The following is a 21336-nucleotide window of genomic DNA, read 5'->3' on the forward strand; positions in this document are numbered from 1 at the left end:
AAGGGCGGTGGCGGCAGGTGGGCCGGCGGGGCGGACGTCTGGCGAGCTGCAGAGACCAGGTAAGTCCCGGACGCCCGGCTCCTGGCGCCGGCCGGGCCACAGGGATGAGCCACCTGCCGGGGCAAACTTTACGCACTGGCTTCGTGGCTCCTTAGCCCCGAAGTTTGTTCGCAGGGAAATGCACCGGACGGGTCAAGAATAAAAGATGCTTCTCTCATCGGACTTGCTTTGGGGAGATTATTTTTCCCCTTCTGGGGCGAGGATTGGTTTCGGGTTGGGAAGGCTGCATCCCCAGCCGGAGCGCGGAAAATTGAGTGGTAGGTCCTTTGGGCGTGCTCTTCCAGCAGTGGATTTGACCAGTTAAAGTTGGGGGGAAAAAGTTGTGACTCGTAGGGATGCTGAGGAACAATTCTGGGTGCATGATGCAGAATGTGGGAATGTAATACCTCTTTGCTGGAACCACCCCCCAGGCCCAGATTCCCAGGTCTGAAAAGCTAGGGTGGAGGATTCTTTCATTAGCGATCAAGTTTTCTAAGCTGCATTTTCTTTCTACTCACAAATCAGCAGCTTGGGACGGAATTCCCTGTCGCGTTTATTTGCCAGGTTTATCCTGATGCACTATAGTCCAAGTTTCCTGAGCTTGGACCCTGGTTTCAGCTGTTTCTGTGTTCTCTGAGGAGCCTTGCAAAGCTAACCAAGCAGGTAACAGAATAGCAGAAACAGAAAACCAGAAGTGCGAACCAGGCACCGGAGTCATAGCACCATCGGGAATTTTTTTTTTGGTCGCGTAAAATGAACGAACAGCTTCTGGGCTCTGCTTGTGCAAAGCTCCGTACAGCTCTCCAATCCGTATGTCCTTCCCTGTATTGCATTTGCTTATTGATTTACAACAAGGAGATGTGCCCAGAGGAATTATTTAATAACAAACGGTGTCCGCTGTGTTAAGGACAGCAAACCTCCTTTCAGAGGCAAAGAAAGGGGAACCGAGCTCTGGGAAACGGGTAGCCAGTCTGTTAACCTCAACCCAAGATGCAGGGAAACAGAGTTAGAAAAAGCAACAGACAAGGAGGGAGTGATGTGCAGGAGGGAGGTCAGAAACCCCAGCTCATATGGTGAGTAGGTAAATCCAGAAATAATTTTAAAATGATTAAGCAAGAATAACTAAAAAAAAAAAAGTAGGAAGACTGTACGTGCTGTGGTTTCTGTCTACCCCCACAGAGATGAATATCACACTAGCTGAAAAAGAATCCTGATCTGTAAATAGATTAAAAACAGGAATTAATCAGAACAATGAGTCACAGCCCTTCAGAGATTGAAAGGAGGAGTAATTGCCTTTGAAAGAGCTTATATCTCAATATCAAGTCAAATGTGTTACTTTTGCTTTGCTAGATGTATTTACTAACAGTAACCTGACTTTGGCTGCAGTAACCTGGCATCTTGGTTCATGGTTTTAACCATTTGTGGGTCATGGGACTAGGGAGGAAGTTGCCTGTAGGTTAATATTCATATCAATTTGTGCAACATTTGTAAGACGCCTAAGACGTGCATGTCACTGGTGGCAATGGGAGAGGTTCTTGTGAATGTTCATTAAAGAAATCTGATTGGCTTCAGCCTTGCTAAATGGAAGGATGTTGGCTTGCAGATAATAAAGAGTGGGGTCGGGAATTATTGGTCTTTGAATGCTTGCTTGAAATTAGTTGAGAGTCAACATGTGGTTTGAGGACCCCCAAAATGATCAGTATCCACCAGGGAAATATAGCAAATTGCTGTACACTTTTACAAGATGAATGGTAAGGCCGAATGCATGCAAGTGGCCCTCCTGTCTAAAAGTAGGATAACCGAGACACCGAGTGGCTATTTGATATGCAGGGTAATAGATTCAGGCTGTGGCCGCCACAGACAATAACATTCAGCCTCATGTCCTTCTCGCTGTCTGGATGTCATTAGTGTCAGCCCGAAGACATGAAGGTGTTAAGTTCATTTCTCCAGGAGAACTCTAACTTTTAAATATTCTTCACAACAAACCAGATAGCCCAAGTGTACCTTAAAATGGCAACAAAGCATTTAATAGGAGCAAAGTGCTGAGCAGTTTCAAGTAGAGCAAAGATTAGCTGTGGACAACAAGCTGTAGACTTTCCTTTGCTGATTTATGTTCAGTTTTATCACTGTCACATTTCATATATGCCTAGTTATTACAAGCTAATAGCCTCTTTGCTCTGCTTGCAAAATATGCATCTTTCTCTTTTACAAGTTCCTAACTCCTTCTCACACATTCAGTACACATCTTCCAGCTTTGTTTTTACTGCATAATTTTAGTGTCCAACTTGAAGTTCTCATTAACTCTTAATATGGTTCATGCTGAAATAGTATATAGATATAATTGCCCCTTCCAAACTGCCAGATCTGTATATCGCTATATTGTGGCAATACTACAAAACAGAGAAGCTTTGACTGGTTTCCAATCACCAGTTAGTAAGTTGCTAGCAGTAAAAATAATGCTAATTTTATGTAGTGGAATATATTCAGATGGCAGGAGGATTTATTGATGCTGTGCATGTTTGCCTGCTGTCTCTGATTTAGTTGTCACCACCAGTCTGCCTTTAAGCCTTCTTATTTTAGCAAGGTACTTTGTCTCTATGAAGGTGAGCATCTTTAAGGTGCTCACTTGTAGTTTTTAATATGCACACATGCATATGCATATAATTTTAACATGCATATATAATTAATCACTTAATGCTGGTAGACAATTTCCTTTCTTATGTTTGATAAAAGTGCAATGGAGAATATCATTGTTGCAAAGATGGTTGGCAAGAGAATATGGGGCCACGGAACAGTTTAAGATAGAACGTGTCTTCGAAATTGAGGGGTGACAGATCTCATTCTCTTATCCAATTTGTATAAACATTTCAGAAATGGATCGAGTGTTGTAAATGGTTTTTATCTTATAGTCTCCCCTGCACTCATCACTTAAACACAGTGGGACATTTCTTTGGAAAAACTGCTGCAGGAGAAATGCACTCCCTGGTTGAAACTTTGTATGCCAAGTTTCAATCCATAGTACATTTTTATTTTCCCCTTTATGTACGTGTTATAAACAAGAAATAAGGGTTTGTAATAGAAGTGCTGGCAGAACTTTATAGCATTTCAAACAGCTTTGCTACTTGGAATGTAAATATTTGTAGAATCTTTACTGCGCAAGAACCTGCCTTGCAAAGAATGAGGAAAAATGACTATTTTCTTAAGTAGGATAAAATAATTCAGTGAGTTTGCATATTTCTTGTTGCAGACATACTGGCATTTGAAGACATAGATTATCTATGTTATAGTGATTCCTTAGCACTCTCTTAGGTGCCTTTATAACTCAGCTTGTAAATTTTCTATGTTCTAAAACAAGAGAACAATTTTGTCCCATTTGTTTTTTAAGTCTCTTGACTTTGATTACCTTTCAGATGTTAAGATATGAGAGCCACGTTTCAAAACCGCTTCATTATATTACTGACAAATGAGGCTGTCAGTATACTGTTTTAATAGGGTAAATAATTCTTGACACCATCACAATACTTCAAGTACTTTTATTTTGGGGAACTAGTACAACTCAGACCTTATGTGTCCTTTTGCTTCTAACCCTGAAATATTTCTCACATTCGCCCACTTCCCGCCATGTTCACCCACGTCCTCCTTCTCCAAGTCCCCATCTTCTCTCCTGGGATAACTACACTGGCTTCCTTGGCTCCTTTCATACTTCTTCCCCCAAATCATCATGCATAGCAGCCAAGAATTTTTTTTTAATGTAAGTTAAATTAGTACTCGTCTACTCAGAATGCTTAAATGGCTTTTCATTGCACTCAGAATAAAATCCAGACTATTAAATATTACCTGCAAGGCTGTGTAGGATTTAAACACTACTGTCGCTTTGACAATTCCTAGCAAGCTTTTAGGAACAAGAGCTTCTTAGACCGTTTTTCGTTTCTGCAGGTTTGTTGAGCTCTTTGCTATCTTAGGGATAATTCTGTTCTTTTGCCCAGTAGCCCTGTCCAGCCCTAACCCCTAAACACACATATATACACGTGTGCAGACACACAAACTCACAGGGGTTTTTTTTTTTTTGTGTGTGTGTGTGTGTGTTTGCGACAGGGTCTCACTCTGTCACCCAGGCTAGAGTGCAGTGGTGAGATCATGGTTCACTGGGACCTCGACCTCCTGGGCTCAAGTGATTCTCCCACCTCAGCCTCCTGAGTAGCTGGGACTACAGGCACACACCGCCATGCCTTGGCTAATTTTTGGATATTTTGTAGAGATGGGAATTCCCCATGTTGCCAAAGCTGGTCTCGAACTCCTGAACTCAAACGATCTGCCCACCTTGACCTCCCAAAGTGCTGAGATTATAGGTGTGAGCCACTGCGTCTGGCCCACATAGAGTTTTTGACTGCTACTCATACCTTAGGCCACAGTGTAAATATCATTTGCTTAGAGAGGGCTCTCGGATTTCCTTCCTACCCTGAATGAGGGCACCTCTGATAGGTTCTTTCTGTTCATTTCCTTGGTAGTGCTTACTATAACTTGGAACTGTACATTTCCTTACCTGATTGTATGTTTATATTCTGTAAGTACCTTGTAAGCAGTTACCACATCTATTTTATGCACTATTGCAAAGCAGCTTCTGTCAAAGTATCTGGTCCACAGTGGAGTTTGATAAACCTATGACAACTAAGCTTATTGGTTTGCTGAGCTTGCCATATGTAACCAAAGATCCTGTCAAGAAGGTCCATATTCAGCAGAAGTCTGCAGCTGACTTTGACAGTATTCTTTCTGTCACATTGCCCATGATCTCGTACATCTCTTGGACAGCTGCTACTTCAAACCAATCTTATCCAAAATGGAATTGTCATTTTTCCTCTCAATCTGTTTCCTAAGAGCTTAGGTGGTCTGTTCTTCCTTTAGCTATCATTGGGGTCATCAAGGCATCTGGAGTCAGTGGTCTTTGTCACCATCTTCTCCCTTTGCCATTGTAGCCAGTCCACTGATTAAAAATACAAGAACGTTCATTCAAGCAATGTGCCAAGCTGGGTTCTAAGTACTTCTTGCCTAAATGCAGGAGATTAAGAAATGACTTTCTCCTCACTCTCTTACTTGTTCCGATCTATTTGATGTGCAGTGCCATAGTAATCCATGAGGCTGACCCCTTGGGTCATTGGACACCCACTGCATAGAGAAAAATATGCTATTGATGCAGCCTGTCTGTATGTGACTTCTCCCTAATTCTCCCCTGATGCTTAACACTCCAACTATAGTACATGGGTCTTTTAAAACTTCCTTGAAAACTCTACATGGCCCTTTTGGCTTCAGTGTTCTTGCATGTGCTTGGAACACCCATGACTTCCACTCCACTCTCTTTATTCCCGTGTTGACTCATTTCCACCCTCAATTCATTGTTGTTTCTTTCATGAAAGCTGTTTACTTCCAACCTTACCATTTGTCAAGGTGATACCCAACCTAGCCATTCCTCCAGGTAGCCTTGACTGTCCCCCTAGACTAGGTTTGACCTCTATGCTATCTACAATCAACCATTTAAATTTTCTTTCTCCTTTAGGGGGTAAATGTATTATAATCTAATTAATATTGTAAAATTGTTTAATATCTGCTTTTCCTGATAGTCTATTGATGGAGTAGCGTGCACATATTAAGATTTTGGTAAATATTTCTGGAAAGACAGACAGTCTAATCTTTTTAATTGGCATGAAGTTCAGCTATAGTTATAGTGGGGCTTCTTTTTCTAGGGCTAAAATTTATTTTAGTGTATAAAGATTTTATTTTATTTTGCAGAGTTTCTGAGTGACAAATCATTAGTTGACAACAGATGAACATCTTGATATGATCTGAATTTAGAAAATTCTGTGACAAACATATGCTCTAAAGGAAGCATAAGCCAAAGGTTGTAAGCACCAAGGACTGGTCCTTGAAGTAATGAGCTGATTTTAGTGCAAGGAAGTAATGGGAAGTTCTCAAAATTCATTATTTTATTAGAGTGAAACATTTGCGTATGAGAGAAATAACTAAATGACTGCATGACAACAAATCAAAAGCACATCTTCCTAAACCATAAATAATTACTTATAAATGGGGGAAATTTTGTAGGCATTAAACAGTGCAAAGAGGAAGCCCCTGTAATAGAGCTGAGAATACTCTATTTCACTTGCACTGTTTCTCAACTTCTGATGTTTCTGCAGAAACGTTAACTGGGGTTCTGCTGAAATAATGGCGATACCTTAGCCCTTACAAGATCTTCTGAATCGTCTCTGGGGTACAGCTTGCTAATCTGCATTTTTTAACTTTTTATTTTAAAGTAATTTTAAACTCACAGGAAGTTGTAAAACATAGTACAAAGAGTTCTGTATAGTCTTCATCCAACTTCCCCGTATGGTGACATTGTATATATCTGTCCTGCAATACCAGAACCAGGAAATTGATATTGGTACATTACTGTTAACTAGACTGCAGACCTTATTCAGTTGTCATCATTTTTTAAACCTCATTTCATGAATATGTGTATAGCCCTACACGGTTTTATCCCATGTAGAGATTCGTGTTTCTAGGATTTTAACTTAAAGAACAAATGTCCTGAGAGGTGACATTTCCATGTCAACGTACCCTAATGTCATAATTTTGCAACTGTATTCTAGCATTGAAAAATTCCACTTCCATGGATCTTTTTCCATGCAAATATTTGTCTTGTTCTTAAATATCATGAACTACTTTACCTTGCAGATGCCTGTATGGAAATGGAAGTCTTGGGATTTTATCAGCCAGGATATGACATTTGGGTGGTTCTCTGTGTCTTTGGTTTGGGCATCTGTGTTGACTTCCCCATGCTACGTTTGAAAAGTTCTGCAGATAGCAAATATGTTTGTTTATCAGTGTGGTCAGACTTGGGCAGGATTTTGATGCCACCAGGGCAGGGCCCCAACTGAATGCTTCATGCAGGTTCTAACTCAGTTGCAGTTCATTTTATTTCTTGCATAGAAATAGTCACTCTTTAAAATAACTTAATGCATTGCAGAAGATGGTAATGATGCTTTTCAGGCAATTAAAATCAATCTGAACAATATAGCTAGTGATCTAATCTGATGCCTGCTACTCACTTGGTCTGGCCGCCTCCCTGAATGTAAAGTAGCCGAAAGTTGCTGATTACCAATTACTAATTCCGGTGAATATTCCGAAAGTTCTGGAATACAGATAAGGCATATTTGTACCAAAGTCGGCTGTGTGTGATTGCACCTCTCTCACCCCTGTGCACTCCCTTTGCCTAAGAAGCTTTTACATTTGTATATAGTAGGCAGGTTAATTTTTCTCTTTTTACTAGGGCTTCTATTTATTTTAAATAAAACCGATCAAAAGTTTTGTGCATGGGCTATGTGGTTTTGAAATGTGAGCCATGTAGGCCCAAGTTTCTCCTTTTCTTCATTGGAGTAAATAAAATTTTTTCTTCGTATGTAATGTGGAGATATACATGTTTCTGTTTAGTAATAATGTATTGGGCTATTGTTTCATTAGTGTTAAGCAGCAGTTGCCCTGTGAAATTAAGTCTGTAAACTTTAGTGGCAACATTAGTTTTTAAAAAGAAAAAAAGGGTCTTAATATATGGGTTTTGTTATATTGTGAAACAAACCATGCATTCTATGAAGATGCTTACAAGTGAAGGGTGTATTTCCATATAATGGGAAATTCTAGAATATAGTCAATATCCTTTTTAATCTGATAGTGCCATAATTGTCTGTTGCTTTAAATAGTTCTATATTATGACTTGCTTGGAAAATATCATTTTTTGTCATTTTTCTAGAGTTAGGGCATTTTTCTGAGTCTTGACTTTTTATATTCTATTTTTATAATTGATTATTTCTGTCATTCTTCTTCCTACCCTACTTTGACCTTCAATAACCCAACCCACCCATTCACACATACATACTCTCACATGTGTGCATGTATAAACACACAGGCATACCCACAAAATGCACAAGACATAGATTAGGATAGGGATAGAGTTAATCCCAAATCATAAACTTGTAAGGGATGAATTACGAACATCTTGTAAGCGTTCAAGCAGAAGAGATTAAAATCAAATTATGGGGAAGCATTTTAGATTCTATATAGGATTAATATGCCCCTGTTTTTAAAGTTACTCAATCTCTTCCTCTTCTGCTGCTTCCTCCTCCATCTTTTTATATGCCTCTCTGTATTCATCTCCCTCTTCTTTTCCTTTTTTTAGTGTTCTTGTTTGCTTTCAGTTGTGTTTTTGAATGGACTCTTCTGTACTGACCCCCAGTGGCTGAATGCTTTCAGGGGTCTCTAGTGGAAAAACTGCATATGTTTACTCATACTTTTTTTTGAGGGGAGAGGGCAGGATGGGAATAGGGGATATAAAATGTATTAAGTTTGCTATTTAGAGAAAAATAACTTTAGAAAAACATAAAACACACATCAGGCCTATAACAGACTGTTTGCAAGATGGTGGCCACAGTACCTTCCTTGGCAGTTTGCATGGTGGCTCACTGTTACCTTCAAGCAATGGAGTCCATTTCCCTTTCCCTTGAATCTGAGTTAGCCTATTGAATTTGAAAAATAAAATGTGGCTCAAGTGATGTTATTGTGAATTCTGCTCCTAAGCCTGGGAGCTTCTATTCTTGCACACTGAGTCTGCCCTGTGGAGAAGTCCAGGCAAGCCTCCTTGAGAAAAACAGGTCACATAGAGGTTAGTAGCCAATAGCTGGCCAGTAGCCAAAACTGGTAGCCAGTCATGTGAGTGAGGCCATCAGTCCCAGTTAAGCTATCAGATGACCCATGTTACACGAGTGGCTCCAGGCAAAACTACCAAACTAATTGCTCAGCTGAGCTCAGGTCAAATTCAAAATCATCAGATAATAAATTCTTTGTTTAAGCTATTTATTTTGGGGGTAGTTTATGTAGCAATAACACACACAAACTTTTTTAAAATTAATATAATTACTTTTAATTGAGAAAATTCTATATGTTTATTGTGTACAAAATGATGTCTTAAAATATGTACACATTGTAGAATGAATAAATTGAGCTAATTAACATGTATTATATCACATGCTTATTTTTTGTATGGTGAAAAAGCTTAAAATCTATTCTCTTAGTGATTTTCAAGTATACAATACATTATTATTAGTTATAGTCACCATGTTGTATAATAGATCTCTTGAATTTATTCTTCTTGTCCAAGAGAAATTCTGTATCCTTCCACCAACATCTCCCCAAACCTCCCTCCACACCCCCTGGTAACCACCATTCTATTCTCTACTTCTATGATTTCACCTTTTTTAGATTCCATGTATAAGTGAGGTCAAGTGGTATTTGTCTTTATTTGTCTGGCTTATTTCACTTTACAGAGTGTCCTTCAAATTCATTCAGACTGTCACAATTGAAATAATTTCCTTCCTTTTCAATGGCTGCCTAATATTCCATTGTGTGTATGTACCACATTTTATTCATCTATTGTTGGACACTTAAATTCATTGAATATCTTGGCTATTGTGAGTAATGCTGTGATGAACATGGGAGTGCAGATATCTCTGACATACTGATTTCATTTCCTTTGAATATATGCCCAGTAGTCCTATTGCTAGTTCCTATGGTAGTTATATTTTTAATTATTTGACGACCCTCCATACTGATTTCTATAATGGTTAAAGCAATTTACATTCCCTCTGTCAGTGTGCAAGGTTTCTCCACATCCTCTCCAACATTTACCTGTTGTCTTTTTGATAATACCTCTTCTAATGAGTGTAAGGTGTTAGCTCATTATGATTTTAATTTGCATTTCTTGGATGATTGGTGAGGTTGAACACCTTATCATATACCTGTTTGCTATTTCCATGTATTCTTTTGATAAATGTTTTTTCTGATCTTTGCCTCTTTTAAAATTAGGTTATTTGTTTTCTTGCTATTGAGTCGTTTGAGTTCCTTATACATTCTGAATATTAACCTCTTACAGATGTGTGGTTTGCAGATATTTTCTCTAGTCCATAGATCGTCTCTTCTTCCTGTTGATTCTTTCCTTGGCTGTGCAGAAGCTTTTTAGTTTGAATTGAGCTCATTTAATTGTTTTCACATTTGTTGCCTGTGCTTTTGGGGTTATATCCAAAAAATCATTGCCTAGACCACTGTCAGCGGAGACTTTCCCCTATGCTTCCTTCTAGTAGGTTCATGGTTTCAGGTCTTGTGTTTAAGCCTTTAATTCATTTTGAGTTAATTTTTGTAAATGGTGTGAGATAAAGGTTTAATTTCATTCTTCTGCATAAATCTAGTTGTCCCAACACCATGTATTGAAGAGACTGTCCCTTCTTCATTATGTGTTCTTGGCAATTTTGTCAAAATCAGTTGACTGTAACTGCGTGGATTTATTTCTTGACTCTCTGTTCAGTTCTGATGGGATATGCAGTCTGTTTTGATGCCAGCACCATGCTGTTTTGATTGCTGTGCTTTGTAGCATATTTTGAAGTTAGGTAGTGTGATGCCTCCAGCTTGTTCTTTTTGCCGAAGATTGCTTTGGTTATTGAGGGTCTTTTGTGATTCCATATAAATTTTAGGATTTTTTTCTATTTCTGTGAAAAATGTCTTTGAAATTTTGTTAGGACTTGCACTGAATCTGTAGATTGCTTTGGGTGATATGGACATTTTAATAATATTAATTCTTCCAGTCCATAAACATAGGATATCTTTCCATTTATTTGTATCTTCTTCCATTTCAAACTCATTATAAATAAAGTACTTAAAAAAGTAAGTAACTGCTTAAAAATGTGAGATATCTTTTTTGTTGTATAAATGTAACAGTCGGCTTTTGCTTTGATAACAATTCAAAAATTTCAGTGACTTCTAGCAAGCATTACTCATCTGCATTGCATGAGAGCTATGGGTCAGCTTTGGATCAGCATTGCTCTTCCATATTGTGCATTGCCTATGTGCCTGCTCTATGTGGCTTCTTCTTCTAGGATCCAGGTTGAAGGGACAGTTTTGTAGTGGGTACTGTGGTGCCCAATCCAGGCCCACATATCTATCCACCATCTGACTGGAATATCAGCTGCCATGTAGGTGACATCTTCACTCCCCGCTGGGAATTTCCCTTTGCCTTAGGGGAACTGTCTCAGCCAAGGTTGTGCTTCCTCTGGGTAGTGGTCCATAATCAGTGACTGACTGTTGCAAAAGCGCAAAGACTGGAGTTGCCTTAATTTGGACAACTCTGTGCATGTAATTTATATACATGTGACTAAGAATATGTTTTGTGTGTATGAGATCAAGAGAGGAAGCCAAGAGGGGCCATCCCAGCCCTGGAACACCATGTAAGGATCAGCTGAGACCTCAGTTCCAAGTACTTTAAGTTTTAGGGTCCTCCCCTGCCTTTACAGTAGTTTCTTTCAAGAGCACTCCTCAATAAACCTTCTTCATTTCAGATTTTGTCTCTAAGGAGCCCAAGTTAAGAATGACCCTTATCTGGGATATTCTGTTCACATTAGTGAGGGCAGAAACACAAGAGACTTAGCTAGACCATGCAATTGCATTCAAAACTTTGGTAGGACTGGTCATATGTCAAGTTTTCTCACATTTCATTGGCCAGAAGTCACAGGGCTAATTAAGGAAGGGGAGGTAAGCAAGTGCTTACAAACAATAGTATAGTTTATATATGTATCCTACCTCTCTTGATCTCATACACACAAAATTTACTCTTAGTCACATGTACATAAATTACATCCACACCCTTAACAAGAACTATGCCCCAAAAGTTCTTATGTAATCAAGTAATCTGACAGGAAGTCTGAGATTTTATTATAGTCTCTACAGCTTATGGCAGAAGTACAAAAAACTTAACCAAACCACTAAAGCTGAGAGTGAATAATGAATATTTGTGAACAAAAATACCATTTACCCACATGAATTAGCTGTTACCACAATAATTCTATGTAGAAAAAAGCCCCCCTCCCCAAATTTCAGTAGTCTAAAATAACATATGTTTATATATCTCTCACTCTGTCACATTGGCTACGGTGGCTCTGCTGAACTAAGTTTTGTTTGTTCTTTTTTTTTTTTTTTTTTTTTTGAGACCAGGTCTTGCTCTGTGGCCTGGGCTGGAGTATAGTGGTGTGATCATGGCTTACTGCAGCCTTGAACTCCTAGGCTTAAGGCTCGAGTGATCCTCTCACCTTAGCCTCCCAAGTAGCTGGGACTACAGCCATGCACCACCATGCCTGGCTAATTTTTAATTTTTTGTAGAAACAGATTCTCACTATGTTCCCCATAGTGAGACTCTACTTCCAGGCTGGTCTCGAACTCTGGGGCTGAAATGATCCTCCTGTCTCAAGCCTCTGAAAGTACTGGGATTATAGGCATGAGCCACCGTGCCTGGCCTGTTCATATTTTTATGGGTCAGCTGGGAGTTGGCTTATCTAGGCTGGGCTGGTGGGGTTACTTTGCTCAATCTGCAGGACTGTCTGGCTCTGTTGTTTCCATATGTCTCATGGTGGAACTGATTCTGAAGGAGAAGCTCCCTGATGGAAATTATTCTCATGCCAGTTGCAGGGATGCAAAGAGATAAGAGGCAAACACACAAGGTCTCTTAAGATCTTGTATTGCTACTGGAATATTACCACTTCTGCCTCATACTGTTGGCCATAACAAAAAAACATGGCCAAACCCAGGTCAAGGGTGGGAAATTATCCTCTGCCTCTTTAGTGGGAGGAACTGCAGAGTCACATGACCAAAGGCATAAATACAAAAAAGGGTGAAGAATTTGGACCAATAATGCAATCTGTCATACCACCAAACCTCATATCCATTAAGCATTGTAAATGCCCTCTAGTTTTTAGTTGCCTTTCAAATTAGAAACAGGAAATGTAAACTGTCACTTTATTGCTTATGAATAAATTATAGCTCTAATTACTGCCTAAGTGAAGGAGCCCTTTGTGAGACCCAGTAACACACAGAGGTGGGAAATATAGTGAAATTCTCCAAGAGTGTACCGTTCAATCAAAAGAACTCAGATATGTATTTGGAAATGTAGTGAAGAGCATCAGTTAGTTTTGTCTAGTAGTAATCTGTAAGCTTTTTATTCCATGGAATCTGTCTGCCATTTGATAGTTTCTTACCTTGGGCAAATTAACTGCCTTCTTTAAGTCTCAGTTTCTTCACCTGTAAAGTTGGAATAATGGTTTCTACTGTATAAATCTATTGTAAGGAATCTGGGAGATAAGGCCAGGCCCTTAGCAAAACTCATTAGATGCTACCTATTGAGCTCTGCAGTTAGGTTAGTGTTGTTGTCTTTATTATACCTGTGACTTATATATATATATATATAAATATATGACATACATATATTGTATATGTAAATATATATGATATACGTATATTTATATATGTAAGTCACATGTAGTGAATAATAAAGACAACAACACTAACCTAATAAGAGAGGTGCTGTGTGCTAAAAGAACAGAGAGTTGGGAAGAATTAAAGGAAACTGAGGTAGAATGATCAAGGAAGGCTTCATATGAATGTAGGATTGATGACTCTTCCAGATTTGGAGAGTTGGAAGTCAAAGTACAGGATTTCTGGTTGAAAAAATCCGGCCTGGCATGCTCTTAAACCCACGAATCACTTCCATGGTTGGATTTGAGAGTGTGTTTTAGCGGCTACTTGGTGAATTTTAGTTGCTATAGTGAAAGGCCATGATTTCGGTAGTGTTGACTACTTGAATGTTACTAGAGTGTGAAGGTAAATCTGAGGTCGTGGCCTGTTTTGAATCTAAAGTAATAGACTGCACAATGGGGGGATGGATCTGGGTGAATTATCTCTGTAGATAGCTTTTAACTTTCATTCAAAAAATCTTATAAAGCAAGTCTTAGAATGCATTTTACCAGTGAGACTAAAAAGATTCATAGAGTGCCTCAGGTCAAATAACAGGTTAATGACCTAACCAGAAATGAAACCCATATTTCCCATGTCCAGAAGCGGTGCATTTTTCATTCTAGAACAGCCTCCACTTAGAAGAAAAATTTATATAACTGTAAATGGGAACTATTGCTTTCTCCTCCGTAGTGATTGAGTGAACTTTTCTACTGATCTCAGACCCCAAGTTGGTCCCACTTTTCTCCACATTTATAGGATTTCATCTATAGGGTTAAAATTGAGTTTGCTTTTCAGGATGTCTTTCAACTCCCCTGTTCACCTTAAACCTTTTTCTTCCTTTCTTTCCAAGGCTGTCTCTCTTTCTCTGCTCTTTAGGTCAGAGAGCCCTTGATTGTCCCACTCTTCTTATCCCACATATGATTAATTCATTTTTCCCTCTCTTTTTTCTTCCTCACTTGTAAAGAGAGAAACATGGAGATAAATAAAAAACTGTCATCAACCAACTGTGCTTTCCTTTTCATTGCCCTACATTTATGCCTGGAATCCTCTTAATGGTTTTCTTTACTTCTGTCAAGATCATACCTATCCTTTTAAAGGTTCAACATAATGTTCTCTCTTCATGTCTCTGTAGTTCCATCAGTGTTATGTAAAGATCTAGACCTATCTATCCAAATGTTTGCCTTATTGCTATTGAGAAATCATTGGGAGTCATCACTCCCCTCTGGGAGAGGGTCTATCTTCTCTGCCCTATTGATGTTGGAAGGCTTGGTCAGGTGACTTGCCTTGGCTGATGCAATATGAATATTTCACATTCAGTTCGTCATTTCCCACAGAGGCTTTGGTGGCCTGTACGTGGTTTTTTGTATCCTATTACTGCCTGAGTGTTACCTGTCACTGCCTGAGCTCTGCCTCTTGTGAGGTCAGTGGTGGCATTAGATCCTCATAGGAGTGCAAACTCTTGTGAATTGCGTATGTGAGAGATCTACATGTGGCATGCTCCTTATGAGACTCTAATGCCTGATGATCTGAGTTGGAGCAGTTTCATCTGCAAACTATCCCTGGCCCCCACCTGGTTCATGGAGAAATGGTCTTCCAAGAAACCGGTCCCTGGTGCCAAAAAGGTTGGAGAGTGCTGACGTGGGTCATTCTTACTCATCTACCAAGTTTCAGATTAAATGGCACTTTCTTGAACAGATGACAGTCTTTTGCTCTGCTTTTATTTATCACTCATTACTCTTATTTCCTGTCTGTCTTCCAAATTGAGCAGTATCAAAGCAGGAAACTTGTATTTCTTGGCTACCCCTTTATCCCAGTGCCTGGCATAGAGTAGGTTCTCCAAATTACTGAACAAATTAGATAAAATCCATAAATAACCTACAAACCACTCATGATCTCTCCCTGCTTGAATTCTTGTAACCATTTATATAGTTCAGATTTTTGGCATCACTCAATGTGGATTAATTATGTGTTAAGTGTTATGCTAACCACTTCAATCCTTACAACAAATGAGCAGTGTAGCTACCTTTCTTATGATGCTTTTCACATTGCTTCAACATAGTTATTTTTAGATTTTAAAAATATCTCTACATCTGAATGTTAACTCTTTGTTATGATAGCAGTTATTTTACTGTATTATATTTGCCTTTTACTTGCCTGTATACCTATCTAAACTGCGAAATTTCTCTGAGTGCTGGTCACCTATGCCCAGCACACTACCTAGATCTTACTAGACATTCCATACATATTTGATGACTAAATAATCATATTTAAGCTCACATTAAATAGTTGATATTACTGGAATTAATGTTATCTTAGTGCCTTATATGTAGTAGATGTCTCAGGAAGTATTTTTCATTGATTTTTTTATAGAATTAGTATGAATTTCTTACTATATTAAAGGACACAGTAATTTTCACTATAACTTAAAATCACATTATATTGAATTCTACTGTAAATTTATTGGCTATCTATGGCTTGGGCGAGGGAGGTCAAGACTTCAGTGAGCTGCGATCATGCCACTGCACTCAGCCTAGGCCACAGAGTGAGACTCTGTCTCAAAAAAATAAAAATAATTTTTAAAAATTTACTTTATTACCTGCAATTCTTTGTGGGTTTGGAGTTTGAACAGGGCTTTCAAAGACATCTCATCTTTGATCCATATGGTGTTGGTTGCTATAGCTTGACTGGGGCTGGAGAATCCAAGATGTCTTCACTTACAAGGTTGGTGCCTCCGGTGGGGCAACCGAAATGGCTGGGATCTGGATGGCTTGCTGTCTCTCGCTTATCATCATCCAGCTTTCCAGGTTTGCTTTCTTTTCTCTTATATTCCAAGAGAGGGAAAGTGGAAGCTGGAAAATCTCTTAAGGTCTAAGTCTGGGACTGGCAGAGCATCACCTCTCCACTTTCTGTTGGTTAAAGCATGTCATAAGCCCAGTCTAGAATCAAGAGTAGGAGAAACAGACTCTACTCTTGCTGGAGAGGAGAAGCATGATGTAAACCATTAAAAGGAATTGTAGGCTGTCATCTTTATAATGTTCCACTCTAAGGAACTACTTGAGCCCACATATTTTCTGTGTTTTATTCTAGAAGCTTGCAAGATACACTTAATTGGTATGGGTAGTAGAAAGTTTTACATCTGATGTCTTTTGATTTACTGAAAGTGAACATGACTTGTAAAATTTGAAGAAATCTTTTCAGCTCCTAACTGACTTTTCCTATTTTCTTCATCATTACCACATTTATTTTTAGTATTGCTAGAGTTATCCAATTTTTATGATTAAGGACAATAAACAGAAACTTCTCTTGATGAGTGAATTAGAAGTGTCACCTCCAAAGATGGCTTTTAACATTGTAAGCTTGTTTTAAATATGTTGTGATGATGTTTGATTGGCTTTAAAATTTCCATATGCAAAGTACAAATCCCTGAAGAAGAAACTCCCCAGTCCACAGTAATGCAAGTTAGCAAGAAGTTTTCTTCCTATATGAGTGCTGCTCTAACTTCATTTGTTTTTAAAAATAAATGTGCTGATCAATATCATGAATAATTAAGTGAAAGGAGTTGTGGGATTTGGGGCTGTTTTCTTTTTAGTAATTGTAAATTCCATTTCACAAAGCCACAGCTCAGTAGCTAGAAAGAACCACGTCTGGGTTACTCTTTATTCATTAAAAGAATCTGCCTGATAACATGTAGTTCTAGAAAGATTTTTGCTTAGGGAAGATCTTTGAGTGCAGAGAGTTTTTACGTGTATTAAATCATGTGAAGAGGTTTATATAGCTAACAAAATCATTCTAAGGACAGTGATAAACTCTTTCTGAAATAGTTATAAAATATGATTTTCTGTTTTAGAACTAAAGCAAGTATGAGTCTGATTTAGAGAAGCTTGTGTACAAACAATATGCATTGACACATTTTTAAATGTCGGACCTGTGAACTGATGGGTAGAGACTGGAGTTTCCCTCCCTGCTTTCATTAAGTTGTAACCTTAGAATTTTAGGTAAATGGAATGGATGGAGTGTTTAAATTGCCTACTTCTGCCAATGTCATTAGGAACATGGGAGGGATCCAACTGAATTTCAGGGCAACATTGGTCATACTTCACTGGAAGGTAAAGGGATTACTCCCAGGTCATTTGCTGTCCTTATGGCACATAATGATGATGTGTTGAAGATGTTGGATCTCTGCCTCTTAAATAGTAATATCTTCTAATGATGGAATTATACCATTTCCAGATTGAAGAACCTGTGGTGGTCAAGTCCATTGCACATTTTTATTTCATATTCACTGATTTGTTCAGGGGAGAGGCCCACTGATTTCAATTTTGATACTGTATTTTGAGGTGTTTTTTGGTATTCATTGTTTAATCCTTTTTTGAAATAAGAAATACAGTTTTGGATATCTAACCCCAGTACTATGTGTTTAATAGTGCTAGAGACTGGTGGAATTGTCCACTAGCAATCAACTCTAGAGCCTAACAAGACCACACAGACTACACTAGGAAGTGCACAACAGACTCAATGCTTACAATCTATTCAGAGTTTGCCTGCCCTTCTCAGCACATCCCCATCTCTTACTGGGTATGTAGCTAGGAGAATCAAATGTTTTGTTTGGAGTTTCATCTCTTCTCTTCCATGCTGCCTACATCTTTAATCCCCTCTGTGGCCTCCATTCGAAGTCTTATATTTTTTCTCCACCTCCATAGAGTGAATTATCTGTCACTCTGTTCCAAGTTACTCTGTTCTAGGGTGGCCCAGAGGTGGGAGAGTATTGGGAGAAGAGATATATATTTGATATTTCTTTTCTATTAGAATTTCCAAGTCAGTGAGACATTTCTCACAAAGCGGGCTTCCTCTTAGCAGATGCTAAAATAATAAAAGCAGCAGCTAATATTTATGCCATTGGTCCCAATCAAGAAACAGACCCGTACACAATTTCGCCCTCCTAAGTACGTAGCCTTGGAACGTTAAACTTAACTAAGCTTCAGTTTCCTCATCTGTATAATCAACCTGTCATAACTCTTGTGAAATTAAAAATAACAGTTTCTGTTACAGACATACTCGATCATTGATAGTTGTAATTATACTACTCAAATAGGAATAGTGTATTCTTCACATTAATAAAAATCATTTTCCTCCATATAAGCACATAGACATTATAGTACCATTAGGAATTCTAGACTAGTTATGTTACATTTTTATATTTTTGGAAATTGGAAGTCACACCGAGTTGTCTTCTATCAGCCTTCTATATCTGTCCATTGTTCTTTGATGTTTATAAGCAAATCACCTTTGTACCAGAAGCTGTTATGAAACAATAGAGAAAATAGAGTTTATATTATTTCAACCACTTAGATGCCTTGAAATTTTAGAGAGAGATGATTTAGGAGGCTCTGAGATGAAACTGTCACAAAGCTAATGTATTATGTATGTCAAACCACAAAAAAGTCATTAATTAGCCACAATGCATTATAGACTCCTTGTCATAAATTGTTCTAAAGTGAAAACAAGTTTGCCAAGCTATAAAACTCTCAGTTAATTTGCTAGTCAGCTTTGGTGTGACGTTTTCTAAAAACAAAACAAAACAAAATGAAAACTCAGCATCCAATAATACATAAATTAGAATATTGAGTCAATTATAAATATTCATTTATATTTTACAAAGCTAAGTTTATTTTAAAACTATATTTGTGCCTGGAACATACTAGGTATTGAATAACTGGTAGTTTTATGAAGTGATTAAAGGCAGCAATTGCTGAGTTAGTAAATTTCACTTTTTTTGTGTAAAATAAGAGAATCTCTTTTTGGGAAGTTTACACAATAAAAATAAGTGCAATTTATGATCAGTGTGACATATAAAATGTAAAGTTTTGTTTAAGGTTTTTAAAAAATCAGTTTATTAAGAACAAGAGAGGTTATTCTAAAGATTAACTTCTTTTTTAGATGTGGGTTAGATGTGACCCACATTTACTGTGAAGAAAATTTCTATCAAGATTTTTCACTTTATTCTCATTTTCCTTGAGGAAAACAGTGACTCAGCATATCACTCTCATGGCCAAGCCATAGAGGACAGCTACTTTCTGAAGTCTGAGGAACTAGAAAAAGTTCTGGTGTTCCTCTTTTTGACTTCTTAAGTAAGAATCATTGGATACTGTGTGTGTGTGTGTGTGTGTGTGTGTGTTTCATTCTGTTTTTCTTTTTGCCAAGTGATTTTTAGAGTAAGTGTATTCTTTTTTAACAATTCTTGAGTCTGATTTGAAGCTGCTGTCTACATACATCAACATTTCTCATCATACTCTATATTGCAATCAGTAACGGTGACCTGAAGCTTCTTCCTGTTAAACTCCTTTACTCCACTGAGCTTCTAGAACAGGTGCCCTGCTCCTGCCCCCTGCATTTCTTCTCCTCTCTCATTGATCATCTTCCAGTCTGCCTTCTGATCTGGCCACCATGGAAGTGGCAATCCTGAGGATCACAAGCAGTTTCTTAATGCCAAGTTCTGTGGTTGAGTCCTGGTCCTCATTCCTTCTAGGATCTCACTGGTATTTCCTGATGGATTTCACCACCACTTTAGCTGCTTTGACTTTTATACCACTGAACTTTTGGAGTTATTTTGTGTCTCCAGCTGCTGCTCTGGCTGCTTGAGATTTTAGCCTTCTTCCCATGCTTACTGGTAGATTTTTTTCTGAGCCTCAGCCTGGGCTGAATGTTCTTTATTCTCTTTTTACCTGTTAGGGAGCCCATCCTCTCTACATCTCTGGTGCTTCTGTGTCCTGATTATCTATCCTGTGTTCCTTGGGCTGAGTTCCACAATGCCAACCAAGGCCCACCATTTCCATCTGAATGTCTTGCTCTTGATTTAAATTCAAGGATGTCTGAACTTGAACTCATCCTTTTTCCCAGACATAGCTTCTTGCCTTACACTTTCATATTTCTGTCTCAGGACCATACATATTCCCTGTCAGGAAATCCAGGGACCTTGGAGTTACCATTGATTCTTTCCTCACCTCTCCAGCCCACTCACTTATCTCGATGGCGTCTTCTTTGCATTTTTCCTTAGCTCCGTCTTGCCAGCTGTTTCCCCGGTTTCAGGCCTTTATTATAACATTACAGTGACTATAGCTGCTGCCTTCCTGGTTTCTCCTCTCCCCAGATCACCCTACACAGTACTGTATGAATTATCTTAGAACACAGCTGTCTTCACACCACTTTCCCACGGCAAAACTGTAATAGATTCCTGCTGCTTGCAGGGAAATGTTAAACACACACACACACACACACACACACACACACACACACACACACATATGCACACACAACAAAAAAACTGCCAGCCTGGCATTCAAGGCTTCCCACATTTTGACAAACATTATTCTTTCAATTGCTCTTCTTGGAGTTAGTGGCTTTTAAACCTCATTGATATTACTAATAATTTCTAACACCCCTTTATGTACGGACATGAAATAAATAGAGTATGTAACAAACTTACTTATATAACCTCAAAAAAACCAACATAAGGCCCTAAGTATAATAAAAGTAGAAATACAGGGCAATTAATTTGTAATATAATCTGTTGTTTTACTCTGTAAATGATTAGCCATGACTACACCAGAATCTAAGATGAGGTTGCCAATGCTTGCATCTGCTTGTAATAATTAAGCTTGGATTTCAGAGAAATTAGATAGTAATCAACTAAATATTTGAGTCATTTTTCTTCATATCTGGCATTTAAAATGATAAATAGTTATGTATATTTGTATATATTTATAACATCACAGTGAATGTGATGGCTGCAGCAGCAGACCAATATCACTGAGTCAAGTTGTTGACTGGGTCCCCATTGAAGGTGTAGTTGGAACTGTTGATGTATTTTCTGATATGTTGGACAACTGTTAGTGACATCTGAACGTTATGAATTCAGTCTTCCTT

At 38.4% G+C, this 21336-nt stretch overlaps 1 protein-coding gene across 1 annotated transcript in view; it reads left to right on the forward strand.

Moving 5' to 3' along the window:
- Nucleotides 1-204: 204 nt before the first annotated feature.
- Nucleotides 205-21336, forward strand: part of CNTN3 (contactin 3) — a 361804-nt gene continuing 340672 nt past the window's right edge. The window contains exon 1 of the mRNA XM_063630736.1: nt 205-317. The gene's annotated coding sequence lies outside the window, so the exon portion shown is untranslated. The remainder of the gene's footprint in view (nt 318-21336) is intronic.

Source organism: Symphalangus syndactylus, chromosome 21 (genome assembly GCF_028878055.3).
Source record: "Symphalangus syndactylus isolate Jambi chromosome 21, NHGRI_mSymSyn1-v2.1_pri, whole genome shotgun sequence".
Lineage (NCBI taxonomy): Eukaryota > Metazoa > Chordata > Mammalia > Primates > Hylobatidae > Symphalangus > Symphalangus syndactylus.